Here is a 27,158-nt window from a genome sequence, read left to right on the forward strand (position 1 = left end):
TGTGTGTGTGTATGACTATCTCCCAATCTCCCTGGTAAAGAGAATGAGCACCCTTTCTCTCATACGCGAAGCCAAAAAAAAAAAAAGCAAAGCAAAATAAAAATGTGAGCCACTGAATCCCGCTGGGATCAGGTGGCAGAGTTGGGCGCATTGGGTTCTTTGGGTGGGAAGTGAAGTGGGCATAGGGAGGCGGGGGAAGGGGGAGCTCTCTGGGGTGGGTGTGTTGGAGAGGAGAGCCTCGAAGGCTGCTGGCCTGCCCCTCTGGGGCCGAGCAGGGGCGGAGGAGTGGGGCGATTGGGTCGCCAAGTGTTGGGGTTCCCACGGTCCGGCTCAGGCGGACACCCACTGCTCCTGGCCTCCGGGCGACCTCCTGCCTGGCGCCGGCCAACATTGCCGCCACGGCCCCGTCCAGTCCGCGCCGGGAGGAAAGCGCGTCCCAACGAATGAGTAAGTGAGGCGCGGGCACGCCGCCTTGTTTACCCCACTGGGCGGCGCGCCCCTGCGGGCGCCCAGTTCACAGGAGGCATCAGAGATGCCAGAGCCAGCCGGGAGGCGCTCGCTCGTGATTGGCCGCCGCCAGGGAGGAGGATGCTGGGTGGGAGGGGCGGGGGCCGCGCGCTGCCATGGCGCCCCGCTGCCGCTAGATGCCGCTCCCTCCCAACAGGAGCTGGGCGCGGGTTCGTGGCCAACAGATGGCGCCTGCGCGTACCATTCGCCTCCAAGTCGCTTAAGAGCGAACACCCCAAACAATCCCGAAGCGCCACCAAAAAAAAAAAAAAAAAAGAAAAAAAAAACCCGCGGGATCCGACCGCCACTTTCAAACCCCCCCCACCGGTCTAGAACCGCGGGAGCTTCCGTCCCCGAGTAGAATTCAAGGGTGTAAAGAAGAGGAAGGGGAAAAAAAATTCTTGTACCAGCCCAGGGGTGAAGGAGCCCCCGGCCTGAGACAGAAGGAAGGAGTGGGGGAGGCCAACAGTCTCCTGGCTGCCTCTGTAGACGCTGAGGGGGGAGGTAAGTTATAAAATGGCGGAGGCGAAGCTTCTAGAAGTTTGGAGGGGCACCCGGAGGGCGCGCGGCCCAGCGTGAGGTCTGTGTGCTTACGACCGGGCGAAGAGAGCGTGCCGCCGGGGGAGGGTGGCAACAGGCCGGGCGTCCCGTTGCCTTTTCGCGGCCCTCTCCCTCGGCTTGGCGCGGGGCAGCCATGGAGTGAGCGGCTGTGTCCAGGCGGGGAGCGAGTCCTCGCCTCGTCCCCGCGTCTCCCCCTGCCTCACTTCTCCGCCCCCAAGTCGCTACCCCAACACTTGCAAGGAACTTCCAGGCTCCCCCCCCCCCAGCTTCCCCCACCCCCTTCCTGCCTACCTCCTCCCAGAGCCGCTTTTTAGCGCAGGACGCTTCTTTTCCACTACCCTCGCTGAAGCTTTTCTCCTGCCTCCCTCGCCCCAACTCTCCCTCGGGGCCTCCGCCGAGGACCCCCCTCCCCAATGGGTGGCCCAAAATGGAGAACGCGCAGCAGCGCAAGATGGAGGCTCCGCGCCTCCGTGTAGCGTTCGAGGTGGCTTCCTCTCCTCCGGGGGCTTCCTCCTAAGCAGCCTGGGGGAAGAGAGCCCCAAAACTGGAGGTGGAGTGGGGGTGCCATCCGTAGGGGGGGCGGCGGGAAGGCGAAACCGGGGAGGCCGCGGCCGGGTGTGTGTGTTGTCTGTGTGTGTGTGTGTGTCTGTGTGTGTCGGGGGGGGGGGGGGGAGCGCATTGTGGTGGTGCGGGGAAGGAAGCGAGCAAAATGGTGGTGCTGGGAACGGGGGGGGGGGGGGGGGGGGGAGGAGGGAGAGCAGGCTAGCCTGTGTCTATTTGGGCCTCGGACCGAGGGAGGCGAGGGAAAATCTACTCTGCTCACACCCCTCCCTCGTCCCCCCCTCCCTCCTCCCTCCTCCCCCTCCCTTCCCCTCCTTCCTTCCCTCCTCTCCCCTCCCCTCCCTCCCTCCCTCCCTCCCTCCCTCTCTCTCTTCCTCCCTTCCTAGAGAGGGAACAACATTCACGTGACGGGCCCCTCGGCTTCTCTCCCCCGCCCCATCATCTCCAGCGCGTGGTGGGGGAACTGCTTGGGCAAAGCGGTTGGCATCGATCTCTCCATCCTTTCCGAGGCCCCGACTTCGGTCAGTTTTCTTAGGGCACCAATTTTCGAAATAGGCTGGGGTCCGGCCGCGTCGGTCCCCTGCGCGTAGACCTTGCCCCGAAGGGGGCCCTGCCTGCCTGGCATGGGCAGAGGGGGGGGAAGGGCGGGAGTGGAAGGCTGTTTGTTGGGGGGTTTTGGCGCCACTTTTGTTTTAGTTTTAGTGCTGCTTTTTCGTTCCCACCCCCACCCTCGCTGTCTTTCTCAAGGCACGAACTGAGCTGATCCTTGCCCCAGGTAGGCAGCCTCTGTTTTCCCTCCACACTTTTATTCTTGCTCGAGGGCGACTTTCTCTTTTCTTCTCTCACAGATCCGGAGATCTGTGGACTACAATTTTAGGAGGAAAAGGGCCGGATGGGCCATCGGAGAGAGAAGGTGTGGGAAACAGCATCAAGTAGTTCCGCAAAACTTTGAGCCCCGTTCCCATTTTCTTCTGGCCTAGAATCGTAAACGTATTGTTGATTTCGGCCTTTTTTCCCCTTTCCCTCCCGCCGCGAGAATGTCTTGTTTTGCCTTTAGGTTTTTTTTTTAAATATATATATATATCGCTGTACTTTCGACATTTAGTTTTTGCTCCTCCTCGGTGTTATATGTCATTTTATTTTTAATCCTCAACGGTAATGGGTTATCGTGTGATTTTTCGTGCTTTGGTGCTCGACTTGAATTTTTAATATTGCATTAGTAGTTTCATCCGGTCTGGGAGACTTTCTCCTCCGTGGCCTAGGATGTTTTTTATGCTCTTGCCTACCCCCCCTTCCTCTCCCTCCTCCTTTCTTCTAGATGTAGTTTTTAAATTGAGGGTCTTGTTTTTTGATTAAATGATTATTTCCAGCTTCTGTGCTATGTCTATCTGAAACTTTTGATCTGTGGGGTTAGGTGTAAGTAAAGGAGACGCTTCTGTTGGTTTGCAATGGTTCCTTAAAATGCGCGGGCTGCCTCTTCGACCCCGGTAAAGCCCCCTCATCCCTTCACACTGGAGTGTAAATTCCGTACCCCCTTTCTCCCACGGACCGCCGTATTTCACAGCAGCCACACCCTGTATATATGTCTCTGTGGATTGGACTCATTATCAGCTTAATTTAGTGACTTAAACCACCATGATGGGACTTGCTTAAGCACGAAGCTTCTTTTCCTGTTTAGTCCTGGTGTTTAGTGTCGAAAGAGGAATAATCGAGGTTTCTTAATGAAACCTGGTGCTGTCCAAGCTTTGCCTTTTTTTTTCTGTTGTCTTTTTTTTCTACTCCGGGCTGTTGGCGGTGTCAGCACCGCTGCTGGGGGCGGGGGGTGGAGGGGAGAAAGAGTCGGGTTACCTAAGTGCGTCATTCCTGGCTCTAGCAGGGCCTGCTCGGGAGCTTGCTGGTGTTTGTTACTGGTCCTCGCAGCACTTTCCTGCCAACCTTCTCTCTCTGCGTATTGGTTAGGAGCAAAAGCAGGAGGAGGTCTCCTAATTCTGTCTGGAGCCCAGTGCGTTGCGTTTAAGGGTATATGTGAACTTATATGTTTTTTTTTTTTTGGATGGCCCTGGAAGGTGGATGCATTTCCGCTAAACGACGTTCAATTCAGGTAGTTTCGTCTTGCTTTCATATATTTCTCAATGAAAGGTGGGGTTAATTTTGAACATTTTAAACCACTTGCGTCAAAATGCCTGGTTTTCTTTTTACGTTGATATCAATCTATAATTAGGGATCAGAAGGACCAGTTAATGCATAAGTGTTGAGCGGTTTTTCAAGTGGTTGAATTGTAATTTCATGACACATTATGTTAAATAGTCTGGGTTTTTTTTTTCGGTTTTGAGATTAAGTGCTGCGTAGATTCCAGCTAATTGCAAATGTTTAAGTTCATTTTCACGTCTTTTCTATTTATCCTTTAAAAATATAATTTAAAATGTACTTATTGGGTCTTATGGGCTTGATTAAAATTCGTAGAGATAATCATTTCTATGTTTTTAACTGAATTCTTAAATTTAACTAGCTATTAATTGTGCCGGGTTCTTTTACAGTAACATTGTAAGATGTTTGACTCTTTAACATGTTACTTCGATAGTTTTGTTGCCTTGGGGTTATTCTCTGTGTCCTTACTGAGGACGTACATACTTGTCTCCTCATTTTCTTTAAAGATAAGAGTAGGAGGACAGATGAAAAGAGAAGTGGCTGGGAGCTGATTATTGTAGCTAGCTGAGGTCAGAAGGGCTCATTGGTTACTTAGTCTACTTTTGTATGTGCTTGAAAATTTCTGTAGTTGACGTAGATTTTTGAAGAAAAATTTCCAAGTTTTTACATTTTGATGTGCTGACTTTATATTTACATACCTAAGTTATTTACACGAAGCTTAGGCTTGTGTGTGGGTAATTATGTAATGCCTAGCATACCAACTTTCAAAAATATTTACACAAGCAGTATAGGGAAAACAAGGTAAATCCCCACAAGTTAGATAGACTTGAAAGGTAGCTTAGTCTCAGTGTGCTCTGCTTTTACTTTCCTTTTGATTTGCTTTTTTTCTTGAAAATAGGAAATTCCATTTGTTGATTTAAAAAATTCTTCTTGGGTCTGTTTCATTAAGTTGGAGTTGCAGTGAGTCAGTATGAGAGGGATTTACTATTAATAGGAGGGGCTTTGGCAGTTGGAGTCAGCAACAGTGGAAGGGATTGGGGTGCCATAGGGAGCATTCCCAGTAGGAAGATTGACATGGCTGAATACAGCTTCAGTGTTTGGTGTTTAATGACTAGGTAGAGAAGTGGATTGGAAAAGAGATGTACTTATTAGCCATTCCTTCCCACTGTGACGTAACTGTAGTATTATAAGGTATCTGATACTGACAGGCAGGGTAGAGAGGGTTCTTCTCTTTAAACCAATAGGAAATTGTATGTTTACATATAAAATGATGTACCTTCTCCAACAATCTGCTCTTCTAATTACTTCAAAGTTGATACGAAAGCTATTACCTTGATTTCTTTTAAAAACATTTTCAATATTGCAATCAGCAATAAAAGTGCAATTAAAACTAAGACCCTGGTCTCCTTTAAATAGTATATTTGCTCCCAAGTCCAAGGTAATTGCCTTGGTTTCTGCAATTTGGTATTATTCTATGTCAAGCTTATTTTGTTCCTGTTAGATGCATTTTTGAATAGCTGTTAAAGTTCTGAAGGGACTCCAAAGCGATGAATATTTTATTTTTGTGTTTGGTAAAACGTATTCCCCAATTATTATAGAAAATTTTTCTCCCAGTCTGGAAACAAACCTTTCTGAACTGTTATCATTATTTACAAGGATATTAAGGCAGATTCCTGGCTTCAAATTTTTATTCCTATGCAAATATCCTTAAGTAGATGGTGAAGATGTTGCATCAGATTTGATTTCTTGTGGTGAAGCTGTAGCTAAACTACCAAATCAACAAATTGAGTTTTGGCAGCCTTGAAATTGATTCTGAATTCTTAAACTCCAAATATGAAAACAATTTTAATGAAATTAAATTTGACATTTATCATTTTATGAAGTAAAATTGGGGGCTTGGCCGAGTATCAGGCTCAAATCTCTTTCTTTGGGGAGACAAGAGAAATACATATTTTAGAGGTGAAAATATGCCCCGATTACTTCAGTAATGTTTAATACTCTGCATGCTTATCATAATCAGCACAGCACTGTAGGAATGCTGTAAACAGTGGTAGCATTTTTATTTTGCTTCCAGTTCTTTATGATAGATGCAACCCTTCAGTTTTTGATGTTGAAAGATAATTTTTGAACCTAAGGTTTATATTAAAAGGGCCAATTTGTTATTTAGAGGGGCACTATTTTGGACTTGGTATAATAAATAGGAAAGAAAAGGTATACTTCCAATTAGTAGTGCACTGTTAGTGTAGCTCTCGTTAACTATTAGTGTATATTGAAATGTGATTGTTGGAGAATTAAAAGGAACTATAAAATGACACACTGTTTAAAAGTACTTTGCATTTTCCTTTCTAGTTTTCACATTTACTATTTATTTATGCTCAGGGTTTTCGTTTGTAGTTCCATACTGCGCCTGTATAGTAATTCTTTATGTATCTGTCTGTCACAGGTGGTAGATTTTGCATGTTCTGCTGGCAAAGATACGAAGAAATAGAATTGTTGGTTTGCTTTCTCAGTCTACTGAAGTGCATTTTTTGCATTTAGTTTAACTAAATACATTTTTCTGTGTAAGTAATGTGGCTTTTTGGACTAGGTTTTGTGTATATTAAAACAAATAAACGGAACATTTTAGCTTCTTTGCTAATCTGTTACCAGAAAAGTTTCCCCTGAATTAGGGTTTTTAATACATGTTTACTGTACTTCATTGATACTGATTAGTAGATGTTAGGAAATGAGTGTTGCTAGGCATAGTGGCTCACGCCTGTAGTTAGAGTACTTGGGAGGCTGAGGTAGAGGGATTACTGTAAATTTGAGGTCAGTTTGGGATACGTCTAATAGTCAGAGCAGCCTGGGGCTACTTTTCTGAGATTCTATCTTGAAAGAAGTGAAAGTTGGTTAAGAGGTTAATCAAACTGTTTTGTTTTCTCTAGAGAAGGTGGATACAATGGTCTCTTTGCTTGTTTGTTTATTTTCAGACAGAATCTCCTTCTGTATCCCAAGTCTCTCTCAAATTTGTGATCCTCCTACTTGAGCCTTTCTACTGCAGGGATAATGGACATTTGCTGTCATGCTTGTATTTTTTTAATTGAAAAGTACATTATTAGCCTTGACAGGGTAAAGAGATTTCTATTAGCTCTCAATAACTTCTTGTAAAATTCCAAAATAAAATTCCTTTCATTTTTTTATTTTTAAAATAGAACTTAGATTTATTCTTTTTTTAAGATTTATTTATTTGTTTGTTTGTTTATTTATTATGTATAAAACATTCTGCCTGCATATATGCCCACACGCCAGAAGAGGGCGTCAGATCTCATTACAGATGATTGTGAGCCACCATATGGTTGCTGGGAATTGAACTCAGGTTCTCTGGAAGAGCAGGGAGTGCTCTTAACTGCTGAGCCATCTCTCCAGCCCCTAAAATTCCTTTTAGAAATGAGCCAGCCTCAAGTAAATTTTCATTGAATGTGTAAGGCTGGAAAGTTAAGCTCTATATTTTTGCAAGAATAACTTTGCACTAGAGTGTGATTTGTAATTTTTGAAACCTGAACTAATCTAAAAAATAATTTCAATGTATCTTGGGTTTCTTTTGGATTATTATTAGTATTTTAAGTGCCTAGGTGTTTTACCTGCATGTAAGTATGTCTACTACATGTACATGGTGTTGTTCCCTTGCAACACTACAACTCCCAACATCCCTCTGGACGGCAAGCGCGGGACACATTTCCCAGAAGCCTTTGCATCCTCTGTTAAAAGCAAGGACAAGCCACGAGTTCGCCCCTTCCCTCCCCTTCTTAACCCTTCCCTTGGTCCCTTCCCTTCACTTTTCCTAGTGTGTTTTCCCTTCCCATTAAAAGTGTACCTACCACGTGGTACCGCCGGGTGTCTGTGTCTTTTCCCTGCGTAATCGTCTTTGCCCCATAGGACAAACAGGAATTAAGAACAACATTTTGGTGCCACCGCATCGACTCGGAGACCTCTCTGTCCGGTGCCCGAGGCTTTGCCTCTGGGTTTCGCCGACAAGGTCCAAAGAACCGACAGCCTTCGCTCACCACCACCTGTTTCCACGGCCATTTCAACAGCTTCATCCTGATCCGTGAGTTACCCTGAGTTGGCTTCCTTCCCCCTGGGGCGTTCAAAGACTGTCCGGCCGGCTTTCTTTGCACACCTCGGGCTAAGGCTAGGTTGCTAACCCATTTCCCCGAGTTTTTTTTTGCCCTCGGCCGAAACGCTCAGTCCGCGCACCCGGAGTTCGGTGCTCCGGGCTTTTTTCTCCTTCTTTCTTCCTTTTTTTTCTAACTTTTTCCTGTCCACTTTCGGGCCACTTTTTGTGGCACCTCCGGGCCCTGTGCCCTAAAGAGCTTAATCGCCTCCTCCCAGCCGGGACTTTCTCTCCCGTACGGTTGCTGGGCTCGGGGCAGTTAAGTGTTAACACGCACCAAATTCGCACGGACGCCTGCGTTTTTGGCTTGCCGTGTTCGCGGTACTCTGTTGGTACCTTTTGCGGCTGGACTGCACTTCGGCCATGGGCTCAAAAAATTCTAAACCGGTCCCCCCATCTTCCCCGCTCGGGCAGCTTCTGGAAGCTCTCGAACCCCACGCCCTCATTCCCTCCATAAAACTTTCCAAGTTAACACGGCTTTGTTCCAAGACTTGGCCTAAATACAATTTACAGGGCTCTATTCGCTGGCCTTCTCAGGGATCATTTGACCCTGACACTCTGCGGGAGCTGGCAAATTTTTGTCACCGGTCAGCTAAATGGAAGGAATTAATGTACGTGATGGCCTTCTTTTATATGGCTCTAAAAACTGACCCATCTACCTCGTCAAACTGTTCACCGGCTCACATGTTTTTGGCTCTACCCTCCCTCCAGGAACCCTCCGCTCCGACCATGGACCCCGATGACGACCCCCCGCCTCCCCGACCTCGTGACACCACTCCTTCCCGCCCTGCCCAATCGGGGGCCACCTCCTCTATCCCCCCTCCTTCAAAAGTTTCTTTTAGGTACAAAAAGGAGTCGCCTACACCTTCTCCCCACGCCTCTAAACGCTCCATTCCTAGGTCTCCAGGAGTTCCGCGTAAACATCCTTCTGGGTCGCCTTCCTGTTCCTCCGAATCCCCCAAAAAATCTCATTCCCCCCGTCTCATATATCCCAGCCTTTCCGATCCAGCTTTACCTAACTTCTCTCGCAGCAGGACTCGACTGCGAAGACAATTAACAATTTCTTCCCAGCACAGGAGGCACAGTAGGCGGGCCGAATCGACTTCGGATTCTTCCGTCTCACCTCCCCACCCCACCCCTCTGCCTCGGTCTTCCAAGACCCCCTCAGGCGCTAACCCCACCCGCCGCCTTGCGCCTAATTTCACCCCTCCCCTTACGCGCTCGCGAGCCGCTGCCGCAGCAGCAGACCCTGATCAACCCAAACCAGCTACCGTTCTGCCCTTACGAGAGGTAGCTGGGGTCGAGGGCCCACTTCGGGTACACGTCCCCTTCGCCTTATCGGAACTTTCACATATTTCTAAACTACTAGGGTCATATACGGCTAACCCCACTAATTTCACAAAGGAGTTTCAATATTTAACCCAATCTTACAGCCTAACTTATCATGATATTTATATGATTCTCTTTAACAACTTGCTTCCTGAGGAACGCCGACGGGTCTGGGAGCAGGCGAGACTCTGTGCTGACGAAGTACACCAGACTCAGCCTTCTCACCCACCTGGTGCAGAGGCAGTGCCCGAACAGGAACCCCACTGGGATTACAACTCCCCCGGGGGCATTCTGTCCAGAGACCGATTCTTAACCTGCCTTCTGGTGGGATTAAGAAAGGCGGCTCTCAAACCAGTCAATTATTCTAAACTTGCAGAAATATTTCAGGATACAAACGAGAATCCTTCCGCATTTCTTGACCGTCTCACCAAAGCTATGCTACAGTTCACAAACATGGACCCAGAATCCAACGAGGGCAGACAGCTCCTGATGTCCCACTTTGTCAACCAGTCCTACTCAGACATCAAGGCGAAACTCAGACGTTTGGAGAAGGGTCCCTTAACTCCACAGGCACAGATCCTGGAGATGGCCTTCAAGATCTACCACTCAAGGAATGACAAGGCCAGAAATCATTGCCACGTGATCACCGCACCCGCCAGGCCAGCCGAGCCCTCAGTCTCAGAACATCTTTGCCTTCACCTGGACAGATCCTGATAAGATGTCACAAGAACTCCACCTAGACTGCCTCAAGATAATCCTTCATACACGGTGACTCAAACCGGACCCTGTACTCTTAAGTTCCAAAGGACGCCGGATTCAGCCCCCCTATTACAGTCTAAGGACAACAATGGTCCCGATCCGTCACTGTGTTAACACACCCTCCCTTCTTTAAATTCATAAATAACCGTCTAGCTGTCGTTACAGGTACCCCCAACAAATGCGAAGACAAGTGGTAAGCAGATTCTCCTCTACAAAGCTCTTACGTAACAGGTCAGCCGCTGACTGCAGCAGCGGCTCCCTAAAATGTTAAGAGATGTATGGTTAGAATCTATTTCCTTTAAGACAGTTTCCTTAAGCTCCGGGATGCCAGCCCAACGGATCAAACACAAAGGAATAAGTATCACAAAGGAATAAGTATCACTTAATTTTTTTTATCATTTCTTAACCCCGGACATCCTAAGACCCTCTCCCCCCCCCCTCTTCACCCCAGCTCTCCAAAAATCCCCCCCCCTCTTTTAATTTTTTCTTTTACTAATGCAACTTTTGCCTTCCAGCATCTTAATGATGACCCAGCTACTCAGGAAAAGCCACACAGATTTCTTCAATCAGCCGCCTCAGACGACAGCCAGGACTTCAAACATCAGTGACCGACTACACCAGCCAGCAACCCTGGACATGGACATCAGTGACCAACTGCACCAGCGACCGCAAACGCCAGTGGGACATTGCCAAGATAATCGGACATTCCCTGGACCCCTCAACGCCCAAAGTCAGCAGGAAGCAGCCATGAGAGACTGGACTACGCCCCCATTCCCTACCCTTTAAGGTCCCCCAATTTTTTTTTTAATCAAACCAAAAGGGTGAAATGTTGTTCCCTTGCAACACTACAACTCCCAACATCCCTCTGGACGGCAAGCGCGGGACACATTTCCCAGAAGCCTTTGCATCCTCTGTTAAAAGCAAGGACAAGCCACGAGTTCGCCCCTTCCCTCCCCTTCTTAACCCTTCCCTTGGTCCCTTCCCTTCACTTTTCCTAGTGTGTTTTCCCTTCCCATTAAAAGTGTACCTACCACGTGGTACCGCCGCGTGTCTGTGTCTTTTCCCTGCGTAATCGTCTTTGCCCCATAGGACAAACAGGAATTAAGAACAGCACATGGTGCCTAAGGAGGCAAGTATAAGTTGTGGGATCCCTTGGAACTGAAGTTACAGAAGGTTGTAAGGTACCATGTGGGTGCTGGGAATTGAACCTGGGTCCTGTACAAGAGCAGTCAGTGCACTTAACCACTGAGCCATCTCTTTAGCCCCTTGGGTTCTCTTTGAGTGTCAGAAACCATGTTTTAATATGAACTCTCTCATAAACTTTGAAATGAGTGTTTTAAAGAATATCTTACAGATGAGGAAGTTGAGGTTCTAGGTAATAGTAAGTGACTTTCCCCAAATCACACCCTGATTAGCCTGACCTCAAATCCTTCATTCTTTTTTTTGATGTTTAGAACTCAGGTGTTTCTCTTACTGAGTTTAGGTCTGCAATCCTCATTGCTTTAGTTTTATTTATAAGACCAAGACTTTACCATATATGATATAAGACAATCAGAGATCTTTGTTCAGGGTCAGATGAGTTGCTACAAGGCAAAAGTTCTACGATGGGGTGGCCATTGAGGTCTGGGTGGGTAAGGAGAACTTGCTCCCAAGGCTGCTGACCTGTTTTCTGTCTCTGCAGTCCTTGTGGTGGAAGGAGAGACTTGGCTTTTGCAAGTTGTCCTCTGAATTTGTATGCATGCACCATGTGAAGCCCTATGTGCTCCTTCCCCCCAAGTAGGTAAAGGTAAAAAGTTTTTTTTGAGACAGGGTTTCACTATGTAGTTCTGGTTTTCCTGGAATTTATGGGTAGTCCAGGTTGGCTTTGAACTCACAGAGACCTACCTGCCTCTGACTCCCATGTACTGCACCATACCTGTTGGTAAAGGTTTAAATAAAAAGATTAAAGAAGTTACATATTTTATTTTAAGCTAATAATCAAAGTAATTGAAATCTGAGTTTTAATATTGCTTGAATATGATCACCAAATTTCATGGAATGTTAAAGTCTTGGTGTGAGCAAAGGTTTCTATTTTCTATGATGCATAAAATAGTTACACATTTAAAAAAATTCTTTGTTATTTATACTGTGTGTGTCTAAAGATAGTTTCTGAGTCACTCAGCTTGTTTAGAGGTTAGGTTTTAATTAAAAATTTAGGTTAGGGGACTGGAGAAATGGCTCAGAGCACCCATTGCTTTCACCAAGGACCTGGGTTTGGTTCCCAGCATCCACATGGTGCCTCACAACCATTTTTAACTGGGGATTCTGACATCGGCTTCTGACCTCTGAGGGCAGTGGACATGCATGTGGTGGGTGAACATGCATCCATATAGGCAAAACACTCAGACACATGCAGTAAATAAACATGAATAAATACAATTTAAAAATGAGGATAATCTAATCTTTTCATAAGCTTGAGAGTTTTTCTTACTTAGAGAAATATAGACTCTGGCTTTAGTGGAGATGAGGTAAGATTAAATATATATATAGATAGCATGTACTTTCTGTGTGTGTGTCAGCACATGCTTTTCATGATCATGAGTCAATTTATGCACATCTGTTGATCATTCCTTTTCATTACATACTTCATCTTCAGGAAATATTTTTTTGAGGTGATAAACAGTCCTCTTTGACCTAGACTCTTGCAATATTGAGTATTTTCATTCATATTTTAATCTTTGTATTCCATTAATACCAACAACTAATGTTCCATGACCGAATTATAGCCCAAGGTGCCCATTATATGCAATTATTTGTTTCTCCTGTTTGTCTTGAAAAAAGGTGCCAGAAATGTTCCTCAGTTTTCTGAATTCTGTAGTTAACCTGAAGAACCGTGGTTACAAATGTTACTAATATATTGAGGCTTGATTGGACTGAAAGCAGATTTATTTTCATATTATTTGCTTGCTAAGAATTGAGATATAGCCTCCTAAAAACTTAACGTGTGATAAAATAAGAGTACAGTTGATGATAATGCCATTTCTTTGGTAAATTGTTTAGTATTTGATTTCAAGCAGTTAGTGCTGCTGAGTTGTTTTAAAAAATTGAATGTGGGCCAGGCGGTGGTGGCGCACACCTTTAATCCCAGAATTTGGGGGGCAGAGGCAGGTGAATCTCTATGAGTTCAAGGCCAGCCTGATGAACAGAGCAAGTTCCAGGACAACTGGGGCAGTTACACAGAGAAACCCTGTTTCAAAAAAAACAAACAAAAAAGTTGAATGTGGAAAGTTAAATGCATAGTTTAATTTGTAAGAAGGAATATTGTAGGAGCATTTTCATTACATAATTAAAAAATCTTTTCTAAAAAAAACATTGATAGTAACTAACAGTAACTGAACTCTTCTTATGTCAGGTACTATTACAAATACTTCATGTGTAATGATAATTTCATTAACCAATGAGGTATTACAACTACATGTTTCTTTCTTGCCTTCCTTTCTTTGTTTCTCTGTGTTCCTCCCTCCCTCTCCCCACCTCCCTCTTTTTTTTTTGAGCCTAGGTAGCCCTGGCAGTTCTGGACCTCACTATGTAGCCTGAGGCCTGTAACTCTGAGATCTGCCTGTGTCTGCCTCCCAAGTGTTGGGATTAAAGGTTTCTGTTACCATGCCTACCCTATAGTACAAGATATCTTATGTAGTCTCCACTAGCGTAGAATTTACTGTTTAATCCAGGCTGTCCTTGAACATTGTGCTTTTCCCTCTTTACCTTCCTGAATGCTGGAATTATAGGTGCGAGTTACCACACCCTGCCAAACTAGGGAACTTTTGAGAGTAAGAGAGGTCAGTACTCAGACAGCTTGCTGAGATAAGAGCATTAACTAGGACTGTCCCAGAGAAACTGGGGTATATGATGACCCTTTTACAGAAGAGGAAACATGAAGGCCTAGTAACTTGCCCAGTTACTTATTGGTAAGAAGGGATTCCAAATCCCTTTAGAGATTTATGTGGCTATGAAAGTGATTTAAATTACTGTAACTTGCTAAACTCAGAGAGTCTGCTAATTTTTATTCTTTGGGGTAAGTTTTTGTTGGTACAGGGGTAGTAGTAGTTAAAGCAAGATAGCATTGTTTTTTAAAACCCAGGAGAATTCTGGCATACTGTTTTGAAGTTGTTAGATTAGGGTGATTATATATGTCTTACTTAATGTTAAAAAGCAACTTTCTTGAATTTTACCGAAGTGAAACAAGTCAAACACCAACATAGCAGCATCTGAGTTTAATTTCTTTATGCATTATTCATATTTCCTTTATCATTTTGTGTTAACTATTGATGCTATATTTCATAGAGTCCTTCTGAGAAGATAAGAGAATGGTAATGTTTGGGACTAGGGAGAAATGGTATTAAAACTAAAGAAAATGCTCTAGTTTAGAGACTTGCCTGAAGTTAACCTGATCCTGTAACAATTTGAGAGTTAGGACCTACAGAGAAGCATGTATCACTTCAGAAATAAAATAGTTCTCTTTGGGATGGGATGCCTGGTAGAGCTGCTGCCGTTAGCATTTCTAACACCCAGTCCTCTAGCCCCACTCCTCAACCCTACCACTCCTTACTTTTGTGATAGTTTTTGCATTGATTTTATATTTCTGGACTGTTCGTGTATGTGGTATCTTCCTGCCAAATAACTGAATATGAATTCAAATGTAGAGAAATGATTTGGGTATAGTTGCGGCCAAGGAATATTTTTGCTGAGTGTGGGTGGTAAATATTTGATATTTCTGCTTTAAAATTTATTTTGGTCTTTTTTTTTTTGGTGAGACAAGGTCTCTCTACATAGCCCTGCCTGTCCTGAAACTCAGTATGTGGACCAGGCTGGCCTCGTATGCAGGGATCCATCCACCTGTCTCTGCCTACCAAGTTCTGGGGTTAATAGCATGAGCCACCATATGAGATCTGATCTAATTTTTCCTCTTTTCTGTTTGTTTGTCTATCTTTTGAGACAGGGTTTCTTTGCATAGTCCTGCCTGTCTTGGAACACTCTATACACCAGGTTAACCTCAACTCAGAGATCTGCCTGCCTCTGCCCCTCAAGTGCAGGGATTAAAGGTTTGTGCTACCTCTTTCCCTCAAGGTCGGATCTTAAGAGGTTTCAATTTTGTTTACGCAGTTGAATGTTTAATATTTCATTGGTAAATAAACTTGTTCATTTTTGTAGCTTTTGTTGCAGTCACTATCTTACCAATAAGATTGAGTTACTATTCTGTATACTAATTTGCTTAGTTTGTTGAAATTGTACAAGAAAACAACAGGAAGAACCATGACATTTCTGATCAGACAAGGAATTTGTTGACGGCATTGTGACCTGGGGGCAAAGGTTTTTTGTTTATTTGTTTTTGAGACAGGATTTCTTTGAGACAGGATTTCTTGTCTGTCCTTGAACTAGCTTAGAACTCACTGAGGTCCCCCTGCCTCTGCCTTCCTAGTGCTGGGATCACAGGAACGCTCCAGTTAAAGATAAATATTTAAGGTATCTAAAATAATTCAGTAAAAATGTATTTTAGCTTTTAAACCTTGTGTGTAGCCAGGTGGCGGGGCAATGGTGCACTACCTTTAATACAAGAACTTAGGAGGAAGAAGCAGGCAGATCTCTCTCTTGAGTTTGAGGCCAGCGTGGCCTATAGATTGAGTTCTAGAACAGCCAGGGCTGTTATACAGAGAAACCCCGTCTAACAAAAACAAAAACAACAAAGCAAACATAAGCCTCAGTGTATGTATAGTACAGTTTCACTAGTACTGGGACATGATGTGCTTTTTTTTTGATGTTGGAAATTGAAGCCAGGGTCTCCTGCACACAACATAAGATATTATGTGTGCATTTCATCATTTCTCAAAGATTTGCTATTAAATCGGTAGAGATTTATCCTAATCCCTTAAAAATATTATTAGTTGGACTTTGTCACAATAAAAATGTATAAAATGTTATTTATTTGAGATAAGGTTTCACTGTTTATCTTTGGCTAGCTTAGAACTACGTAGAGCTCAGAGATTCATTTCTGTCTCCTTAGTGCTGGGATTGAAGGTGTGTGCCATCATGCATGGCCAAAGTTCTTTAAAAAAAATTGTCCTGTAGAGTATATGGTTATGTAACCCCCTTTGTCCTCAATTTTTGTGATCCTCCTGTCTCAGTCCTCCAAGTGCCAATATTAGAATGTGTTGCCATTTTTTGCTTTTCTCTTGTATTGTAGTGCCTGAGATAGGACTCAGGGACTTGTCTATGTTAGACCACCATTTTGCCACTGAGCTATACTTTCTCCCTGTCATCAATATAGTTTTGACAGAGTATCCTTAATTTGAAAGAGTGACAGTTATTTTTAAAATATGCATCTTGCTATGAAAATTTTTAGAAGTAACAAGAGGATGCTAATTTACCTTGGAATGCTTATCTTTGGTGGTTAATAGATGCCATGGTTGTTCCTTATAGCATTTACCATTCAAAAATTTGAGGTCTTTCAATTGGTTTTATGTTTCTGTGTAAAAGCAATAAGCAATGAAAATTTTGTTTGTGGGGTGCAGTGACTTGGGCCTGTACTTGGGAGACTGAATCAAAAGGATTTTAGGAGCCTAGAAGTTTGAGGCTAGTTTTGACAACAGCACTACTATTTTTTTTTCAGCCCTGTTTGCCCCAGAGCTCACTCTGTAGACCAGGCTGGCCTCGAACTCAAAGATCTTTCTCTTTCTGCCTCATGAATGCTGGAATTAAAGGTATGAGACACCACTTCACAGTTGTTTTTTTTTTTTAAAGATAGGACATTACTATGTAGACTAGGCTTGCATGGAACTCTCACAGAGAGCGCTGCTTGCCTCAGCCTTCTGAGTGCCAGGATTAAGGACATGTGCCACCCTACTTGACTTTATGTCAGGTTCTTACTGTGTGATTTTAAAATGGAAATTTAACACATGCATGTGGTTTCTTTTTCTCCCCTTTTCTCCCCAGTTCTGGGAATTGAACATGGGGCTTCAAAGGTACTAGACCTTTAAATTTAAATGTTCTGCCATTAAGCTATATCCCCATTCCTGCTCCAGTCTTACTTCATTTTTTTGTAAAAACTATTATTGTTATTTTATTTTATTTTTTTTGGTTTTTTGAGATAGTATTTGTGTGTGTGTGTGTGTGTGTGTGTGTGTGTGTGTGGCCCTGGATATCTCATAACTTGCTGTGTAGACCATGCTGGCCTAAAACTCACAGATCCTCCTGCCTCTGTCTCCTGAGTGCTAGGATTTAAAGTGTGTGCTGCCACTGCCTGGCCTGTTTTTGTAAAAAATGAATTCTACTTATTGGGGCTGGAGAAAAGGTTCTATGCTCAAGAAGAACACTTGTCTGTCTTGCAGGTTTCTGTTCCCAGCACCAACATGGTGGCTCATAACCAACTTCAACTCCAGTTCCAAGTGACCTTCTTCTCACCTCTGTGGGCACCAGGTACATGGTGCATATTTATGTATGAAGGCAAAACATTCATATACATAAAATAAATATATATGAGTGTTTTACCTACGTGTATGTCTGTGCATTATGTACGTGACTGGTGCCCATGGAGACCAGAGAACATTGGATCTTCTCGAACTGTAGTTACAGATGGTTGTGAGCTACCATATGGGCTGGGAATTGAACTTGGGTCCTCTGAAAGCAGTTAATATTCTTAACTGCTGAGCCATCTATCCAGCCCCTTGTTCTGTTTTTGAAACATGGTCTTAGTAACTCAGGCTGGCATTGAAATTGCGGTGTAGCTGTTTCCTGGTTCTCCTGTGTCTCCCTTCCGAGTGCTAGGATTACAGGTATGTCCCCCACACCTGGCTTTTAAAGATAGACTAGTAATGGTTTTAAAAATGGTTTTGAATCATTTTTCGGGATTGAACCTACTGCCTAACACATTTGAGGCAAGTACTTTACTACCGAGAAAAGTCCTCAGTCTTCTTTTTCTTGTGGTTTTGTTTTTTTAGACTGGGTTTCTCTGTGTAAAAGCTCTGGCTGCCCTGGAACTAGCTCTGTATAGACCAGGCTGGCTTCAAACTCATAGAGATTCCACCTGTCTCTGCCTCCTGAGTGCTGGGATTAAAGGTGTGTGCCACCACTACCCAAGTATTCATTTTGTATTTTCATTTTTCACTTTGGTTTCTTATAACGTTAACTTTGAAATTCTTTAGTAGAGTATATAATAGTAGATTTGCTTTCAATGTATTATACATACATGTATTTGATAATCTCCTAGGATTGTATATATATTGCTTGCATGTTTGAACATGTATCACTTGGTGCCTGGTGCCTCGAGGCCAGAAGAGGATATCAGTTTCCATTTAACTGAAGTTACATCATGTTGTGAGTCACCATGTGGTTGCTGGGAATCAAACCTGTGTCCTCTGGAAGAGCAGCAAATGCTAAGAGTTGAACAATCTTTTTAGCCCTTTAGATCTTTTCATTTTCGAATAGGGATGTATGATATCCCGCTTTCTTAGATATCTTTTAAACCCCCTCATTTTTTAAAGCAGAGACTTAGCAGTGTGTCTTCTGCTTTGTAGCTGATTTTCAAACTTTATGGCAGTTAGACTTTGGCTAAAAGAAGACATTTAATATTCCTTATTTAAACATTATTTCATGTCTTAAAGAAATAGTATTAGAGATAGGGACATTTGAGAATTTCCATTCTATGTTACAGGAGAGAAAACATGGGAAACATTAGCAAAGCTCTAATATTTTTCCACTGGGATATGTTCCTTCCTGCTTCCACCACTCATTCAGGCCAGAAGACATTCCTTTACCTCGGGCAGGAGAATTGAGAAAGTGCTGGTGTAGCTATGGCTCATGGAGAAGTAGAAATATGCTGTTATATTTCTGAAAAGCAAACTTTTCAGTGACATGGATTTTTTTTCCTCCTGGAGAATATGTACTTTCTTGAGTTTAGACTATCAATGCATAAAGTACTTACATTCATTGAAAAATATTTAGTTGACTCTTAAGATTTGGATGTTCTAAATGTTCTTGAAAATTGCAGAGAAATGAGTTCGATATGGTGGGATTTTAAAGTTCCTTTAATAGGAAATGAGACTGAGGCAGTTAACAGAGTGCTATAGAAAGAATGCAAATCTAATGAGGTAATTGTGTAATGGTAAATATGGCATGTATAAACGTTCAATGTTGGTGAATATCCAAGTTTATTTCTTACAACTAGATTATTGCCTTGGTCAGTTTTTGAGTTATGTTTTTAAAATCTCATTTCAAATACTTGTTTCAACATATAGGGTATGTTATTCAGGTTCTCAAATGGTAATTGAATTAAAATTTTAGATCTTCTACAAATGTAGTTCTCAGTTCTTGTTTTCGTATCCAATAGATGTATATTATAAAGGATTTAGTCAATTATCAGTTTCCTCTAAGCTGGCTTTGCAATGATAATTTTTATCTGACAAGGTATCATTCACAGCATTATCTTAGTACATGGGACTATGTAGTAGGTTCCCTAACATTGGACGTTGGCTTCTTATAATAGCCTGTGAAGTAGTTGATGGCTTTTCACTTACTCAAATTCAGAATGGTTAACATGATTTGCCTAAGATCACTCAGCTAAGAAGTGCTTACTTTTGAATCCATTCAGCCGAATTTCAGAACATATCTTCCCATGGTGATACACTGCCTCCCAGTGGGATGATTTATAGATTTCACGGTGATGCCTTCTTTGGGGAAAGATATAAAAGGAGACAAGGACCCTAAATAGAGGAGGGTTAAATACCTCTGACTAGTTAGACAATTTAGGAGGCTTAGGAAGGAGAAAGGCTTATTTTCTCCTGAGACTTGGTGAGGATAAATTGCTCTTTGTCTAAAGTTGTACATGTATTATATTTTTCATGAAGATGACTGGCATGTAAATAAGAGTGAATAGAAGAGATGGTAAAGTTCATGTTTTAGTCCTTAGTAAAATAATAGTTGAACTAATTTTAAGTAACGTTTTTATAACATAAGCTGAAACGAAAGAATTGTTGCCATGCAAGTGTGGCTTTCCCACTAAAGGACAGTATTTTTTGACTAACATACATACAAAATTGTAGGTTTCATCATGACATCTTCATATGTTTGTCATCACACTCGCTTCTTTTTATCCCCTTCTGCTATTGCTTTCTCTAGTACTTCAGGTCCTAACTCAGACTGGCTCCTTCAAGGAAAATAATTCTGGAAATAATCTGTTTAGATAAATTTGTCTAAATCAGATAACACGAAGGTACGAGGTTTTGTTTTTGTTTTTTTCATCTTCCCTTTGCCTATCTTTTTTTTCCTCATTGGCTTCTTCTACCCCTGGCTCAGGATGGGGAAGAACCCAGGGCTTTGAGAATCCTGGACAAGCACTCTCAGCCCTGCCCCTAACCCCAGCCTCTCTTTGCTGTTCCTTTCCACCTCCAGAATTTTTTACATTTTCTAAAGTTTTCAAGTATTTTAATGGTGCTTCCTCTATTATATTTTTATGCCTTTAACAGTAGTTATGTTAGACACTGAAAGTATGGGACAGTTAATCTTTCCAACTGATGTAGGTACTGCTACTATTTCATATTTACTAGTGATGAACTCAGGTACTGCTGATAAGTGGATATTCATGTGAATACTTTTCCTGGCAGTATATTTTAAATCCTATGTTAACTATGAAGAGTGTTTTGACATCCTTAAAGGAATTGTCTTGTTCTTCATATGCACATGGGATTTATTTAACTTGCCTTGGAGGTTATTATAGCAGTGAGGTAAGAATCCTTGATCTGGCCAGGCGGTGGTGGCACATGCTTTTAATCCCAGCACTCGGGAGGTAGAGGTAACGAATGGATCTCTGTGAGTCCGAGGCCAGCCTGGTCTATAAGAGCTAGTTCCAGGACAGGCTCCAAAGCTACAGAGAAACCTTGTTTCAAAAAAACAAAACAAACAAAAGGAATCCTTGACCTTTGTGTCAGATAATATGCTGAGGGATTTTTTGGCATAAGCCCTGAGATTATGAATATTAATCTCATTTATCCAGTATATTCCTTGTATCAGATGCTATTTTGTTATACGGTAAGAAAACAGAGCTAAAGCAGTTAAGTAATGGGACTGGAGAGATGGCTCAGTGGTAGGAGCACTTGCCTGTCATACAGAAGACCTGAATTCAGTTCCCAGTATCCTGGTGGTGGCTCACAACTATCCATAAACTCCAGTTTCAGGGTAGCCAGTGCCCTTTTCTGAACTCAGAAGAGCCCTTTAGTCATAGCATAAAAATGAATAATGTCCCTTGCTCCTAGCCCTCCATTTTCTCCTTTTTGTAGCTCTTGTCAACATCAAACATACATTTACATGGGTTATCTGTTTTCTCACATTAATGCAAACTCTATGAGAACAAAGTTATTTGTCAGTCATGTTTGTTGCCTTAACTCTTAACACTTAGAACTGGGCTTTGGACAAAGTAAGTCTTTAGTATTTGTTGATTGAATGCTTCATATAGTTTCCTGAAACACACAGACTATTTTCAAGCTGATCTTGAAGTAAATTAACTGAATCTTTAGTAGGCTTGAGTGAGATACTTGATCCTCTTGAGCTAGAGGTGGGAAGACAGTTAACTCTTACTAGTTAACTTTTCCTAGTCTCATGAATTGCCTTGAGTTCCAGGAGGAGGATTTGGCATCAGCTCAGTTCCTAGGCTCTGTGGAGCCTTTTACTCTTTGTCCAGGTTTGCCTTAAAGCTGCTTCTCTATACCATCATAACTTTAATTCATTCTGTCATTCTGTCTAAAGATTCTTTGTATAATCATTTATAGTGTATTTGTGATGTGCCTAGAATTGAGCTTAATTTGTAACAAGTGGGGTTGGCTTTAAATAGGATATTTTAGTAGAAAATAACATATAGACAGATTCCTAGATAATTTGAATATGCGTGTACATTATAGAAATATAATATGCTGAAGTTAAAAATGTGTATATTAAAAATGTGTATATTTGATAGCACAGTGTGCTGATGTCTTTAGAGGATTTTGGGGGTGGAGGGGCCTTCGAGACAAGATTTCTCTATGTAGCCCTGCCTGTCCTGGAATTCACTTTGTAGACCCCAAACTCAAGAGACCCATCTGCCTCTGCCTCCCAAGTGCACGGATTAAAGATGTGCCAACAATGCCTGGTGTCTTTAAAGTCAGGTGTCTCACTATGTAACCAGCATGGCCTCTTGAACCTATAGAGATCTGCATGTTTCTGTTGATATACCTTTTTTTGTGTTTGTGCTTCTCAAAACAGTTTTTTTTTTTGTGTGTGTGTGTTTTTTTCTAGACAGGGTTTATTTATAGCTTTCGAGCCTGTCCTGGAGTTCACTCTGTAGACCAGGCTGGCCTCAAACTCAACAGAAATCTGTTTTTGCCTCCTCAGTGCTGGGATTAAAGGTGTGCACCACAACTGCCTGGCTCAAAACAGTTTTTGTTAAAATTTTTATAGTTTGTACAAGTTAGTAATACTGTGTTGCACTCTGAGATCTTAGTGTTTATATTTTGGAGAGAAAATGTAAATATGTCAATCTTAAACTGATAGCTTGTGGCAGAATTTCAATATAGATAAGAGGAGGAGATACATATTGGGGGTTTTGCTATGTATAGAGTACATTGTTTAGTTGAGGAGAGAACTTAACAGAGTGCCAGGGGTATAAACTTTATAACCAAGCAGGAGAAAGTGAGAAAGTCTAGGATTAATGTAACATACAATCCATAAGCATCTCAGATTTGAATGGACTACAGATGGCATGTTCTTCCATCTGGGAGATGCTTTTAAAATGTATACAGTATAGACTTTTCTTCAAATTATGTCAAGTTAAAATTACTTTTTACGTTGATATAATTAACAGTTACCCTTATGGAGATTGTTTTCCTTGTGGCATCTAATGGGAGTTGGGTTCTCCCAGACTGAATCCCAGGTTACTGTGAAGAATTACATTGAAACATGGTCAGAGATAGAAAGGGAGGCTGTATCTGATTTAATACATTCTAAATGTCAAGTCGAATATTGTTGGAATTACCTTGTGTGAAACATTTCTATTAGTGTGTATGGTCCAAGAATTGATTGTACTTAAAAATACACGAGTGGTATTAGGATAATGCAATGTAATTTGATATCTTCAGATTAGCTCTCTCACAAATATGATTGAACTTTTTGGAGTCTGTTTTGAAAATGAAAGACAGTTTTTTTCCCTTTGTAAATCCATGTGAAATAAGTGTATAGGGAACCACTTTAGTTTTTTGAGAAAAACACTTGAAAGTTTTTGATGAAAGCTTCTTAAGGTTGAAATAAAGCTAGTGATGAGTGTCTTAGGAAATTTTATTTTTCTGTGGCCTAGAGAGATGGCTCATAGGTTAAGAGCGCTTGCTGCTCTTAAAGAACATCTTAATTAAGTTTCCAGCACCCATATCAGGAAGAATGGCTCACAACTATGTGTAACTCCAGCTCCAAGGAATCACTCATCCTCTTCTGGACTCAGAGAGTGCTGCACTCACATGCACTTACCCTACATAAACTTATGTGCATAATTAAACATAAATATTAAATATTATTTTTCTTTTATTCTTAAACATTTTGTTTGTTTGTTTATTTATTTATTATGTATACAGTGTTCTGTCTGTCTGTATGCTTGCCAGAAGAGGGTTCCAGATCTCATTACAGATGGCTGTGGGCCACCATGTGGTTGCTGGGAATTGAACTCAGGACCTCTGGAAGAGCAATCAGTGCTCTTAACCTCTGAGCCATCTCTCCAGCCTGAAAAAGCTTATTTTTCTGAAGAAACTATTGTCAGTCTGAAAAGTCATTCATAATTCTTTACTCCAATTTTAATAATTTTGTTAATATATATAAAATTGCTAGGGATATAGCTTAGTGGTAGAATACTTGCCTAGAATCACCACAAGCTATTACACCTCTTTACTCTTTGTGTGTGTTTGTACATATGTATATGTATGTGCACACACCCTTTACCCACTGAGCCATCTTACTGGCTTATTTCAGCCACTTTAAATGTACAATTCAGTGTTATGAAGTACATTTGCATTTCTACATAAACGTTACCACTGTCTATGTCCAGACTATATCAGTATCCCATCATAAAAGTATCTGGCAAGGAGTGACAGTGTATGCCTATAGTTCTAGAACTTGAGGTTAGAAGTGCTGAGCCAGGAATATAATGACTTTGAGATCAGCCAGACTGTCACAAAGATCAATCCAGAGCTGAAGAGATGGCACAGCACTTGAGTTCACTTGTTGCTCTTGCAGAGGACCCAAGTTTGGTTTCCAGTATTCACATGGTGATGCACAAACATCTGTACCTCTAGTTGCAGGGGATCTTTTGCCCCTTTCTCACCCCCTTGAGCACCAGACATGTACATGGTGCATATACATGCAGGTCAAACACTTAAAATAAATCTTAAACTTAAACCTGAATACTGTATCACTGTATTTATTAAGCAATAGTTAACTTCCTACTCATTCTCTTAGCGGCTGTTCCCCTTTGTTTTTGCATTTAACTATGTTAGGCACTTCTTATTACTGAAGTCATTCAGTATTTGTCAGCTATGTGACTATGTCACAATGTCTTAAGTTCTTTTGTGGTGTAGCATGCGTACAAATTTCATTGTTTTAGGGTTGAATCCTACTCCATAATTGAGTGCTACTCCATAATTGAATGCTACTCCTATTTTCATAGCCCTTCCTGTGTGTGTGTGTTACTGAGTTTAGAGTATGCTTGGCTAACCAATCTACTAAATGAACTTTATTTTCAGTCCTCCCCACTCCTGCTTTTATTTCGTTGTGTTAATTCCAAGAAATGTTAATTGTTCAACAAATAGTTGATTAGGTAGTATGTGAGAAACACTACAGTAAGCCCAGAGGATTTGGCAATGGACAAGGGCCTGGTTCCTCCTCTTGAAGAATGTATTTTGTAGTAGGTCGAAAGATGCTAATTAAGTAGTGATAACTAAGTGTTAGAAGGAAAAATGAGTATTGTCATGTGTATGTTCAAATGCTTTTCAGTATTCCAATAATTGCCTCCAATTTGGAAATTTGGAAATACCTTCTGCCTTTCTTCCTTCTATATTTAAACTTTTAATGCATACAGAGTTTCCATTTTCAAAATTTTCATTTCTGAGGATTGAACATGGTAGGCAGGTGCCCTACTACTGAACTGTATTCCCTAGTCTTTTTTTTCTTCTGTTGGAGACATTGTTTCACTGAGTTGTCTAGTCTTATCTTGAACTTCCTGTGTAACCTTGACCTTGGAATCGTCCTGCTTCAGTTTCTCAGACTGCTGGTATTACAGGGATATGTACCCTTCATCCAGGTTTAAAGTTTACTTTTGAAGGTACATGTGAGGCACACACTTTTGTTTATGCCATATCACAGGGCTACCTATTGTGTTTATCTGTCATCTGTTTGAGATAGCATTGCTTCTACAACTAACCTGTGTTTGCTTAGGCTGACTAATCCATTTGTTTTTGCCTCCCAAGTACTGGGATTAAAGGAGTACGTCACCAAGCATAAGCAACCTTGATTTTTTTTTTTTTTTTTGGTTTTTCGAGACAGGGTTTCTCTGTAGCTTTGGAACTAGCTCTTGTAGATCAGGTTGGCCTCAAACTCACAGAAAGCCACCTGTTTTTGCCTCCCGAGTGCTGAGATTAAAAGCATGCACCACTACTGCCTGGCTAAGCTTGAATATTTTTAAAGCTCTTGATAACTCAAATTGAGCTCTTTAATAGGTTTTCACCCATCTTACCTTGCTTGTAAGCACGTTATTCCTGCTTTGGATATATGGTTTTCCCCTGCGTAAAACAAAACAGGGATGCTCATTTAAAAACATTTATTATGAAAATTATTAAAGATTTTATTTGAATTGCTTATACGTGTGTGCATCTGGGTATTTTAATATGAATGCAGTGTGATCCATCTGATGTGGGTGCTGGGAACCAAATTTGGGTCCTCTTCAAGAGTCGTTTATATTCTTTATTGCTGAGCCATCTCTCCAGCCCTATTTTTATTATTTTAAACTATGTGTCTTTGTGTGTGGGTTTCTGCATGGGTTTGTGCACATGAAAGCAGTTAATTACAGAGGCTAGAGGCATAGGGTCTCTGTGGAGCTCTAGTTATAGAGAGTTGTGAGCCCACTGATGTTGGTGCTGGGAACCAAACATAGGTTCACTGCAAGAGCAGTGCACACTCGTTAACAGTTTAGCTATTTCTCTAGCCCCTGGGTTTGTTATTTGTAAACATTGTTGGTTAGTGTACCCTAAGGTTGCTTATATTTCTTTACTAGCTAGAATGAGCATTTCCTGGTTTTCAGCAGAATATTTTGAATGTAACCAACACTGCAATCTAACCTGAGGGCCTCTTAATTATGAGTATATAGTAGTTTTCTGGTTAATGACTAGAGTTGATGTGTTTTAATATTAAACATGTGTATCTAATTATTTTAAATTGGGGTCGCATATCATTTTGTAATAACTGTTCACCTTATTAGTGGTTTTCTCAGTTCACATCCCTTTATAGACAGTAGTCTGTTAGGAAACTTGTGATAATCTACCCATTCTTTTGTTTAGTCCACTGATGCTAAATTGCAGTTAGTGGGCAGCCAGTTAGGGAATGAGCTGAATTAAAATATTTTATAAATAAAACTTAAGAGAACCAGCATGAATGGGAAAAACCCCAGAGTTTTTTTCTTTTTAATGAAACAGTCTTTTTAGTAATGTAGGCTATGGTGAAATGAAGTTCTTGGTAGTAATCTAGTCTGTTTCTTGATAATGATTATTTTCAGTCATGAAGGAGGATATTTGGGAGATGTAACTGCATTATTTATAGCTTTACTTAAAAATAAGCATGCTATTTATTTTGATATAATGAATTGATCTGTACCTTTCAACCCTGTCACCTTGTTTTACTTACTGGTTTGTATTTACTAGTGTTTGGTATTTCTTTGTACTTCTGTCTTCTCCAGTCAACCTTAAACTTCTTCTAAACAGGAATGTTTCTGTTTATTGTTCTAACCTTGGTGTCTCAAACAGTTCCTGGTACATAACAGTTATTTAATAACTGTTGGTTAAATGACTGAATTGTTTCACCTATAAATTTATGTGAATAAGAATTAAAA

General features: G+C 41.7%; 1 protein-coding gene across 1 annotated transcript in view; it reads left to right on the forward strand.

The window, feature by feature from the left end:
- The first annotated feature begins 771 nt into the window (after positions 1–771).
- Positions 772–27,158, forward strand: part of Stag2 (stromal antigen 2) — a 133,670-nt gene continuing 107,283 nt past the window's right edge. The window contains 1 exon segment of the mRNA XM_041639915.1: positions 772–1,011. The gene's annotated coding sequence lies outside the window, so the exon portion shown is untranslated.

This window comes from Microtus oregoni, unplaced genomic scaffold (assembly GCF_018167655.1).
Source record: "Microtus oregoni isolate MIOR12 unplaced genomic scaffold, Mior012 000061F_ref0000440, whole genome shotgun sequence".
Lineage (NCBI taxonomy): Eukaryota > Metazoa > Chordata > Mammalia > Rodentia > Cricetidae > Microtus > Microtus oregoni.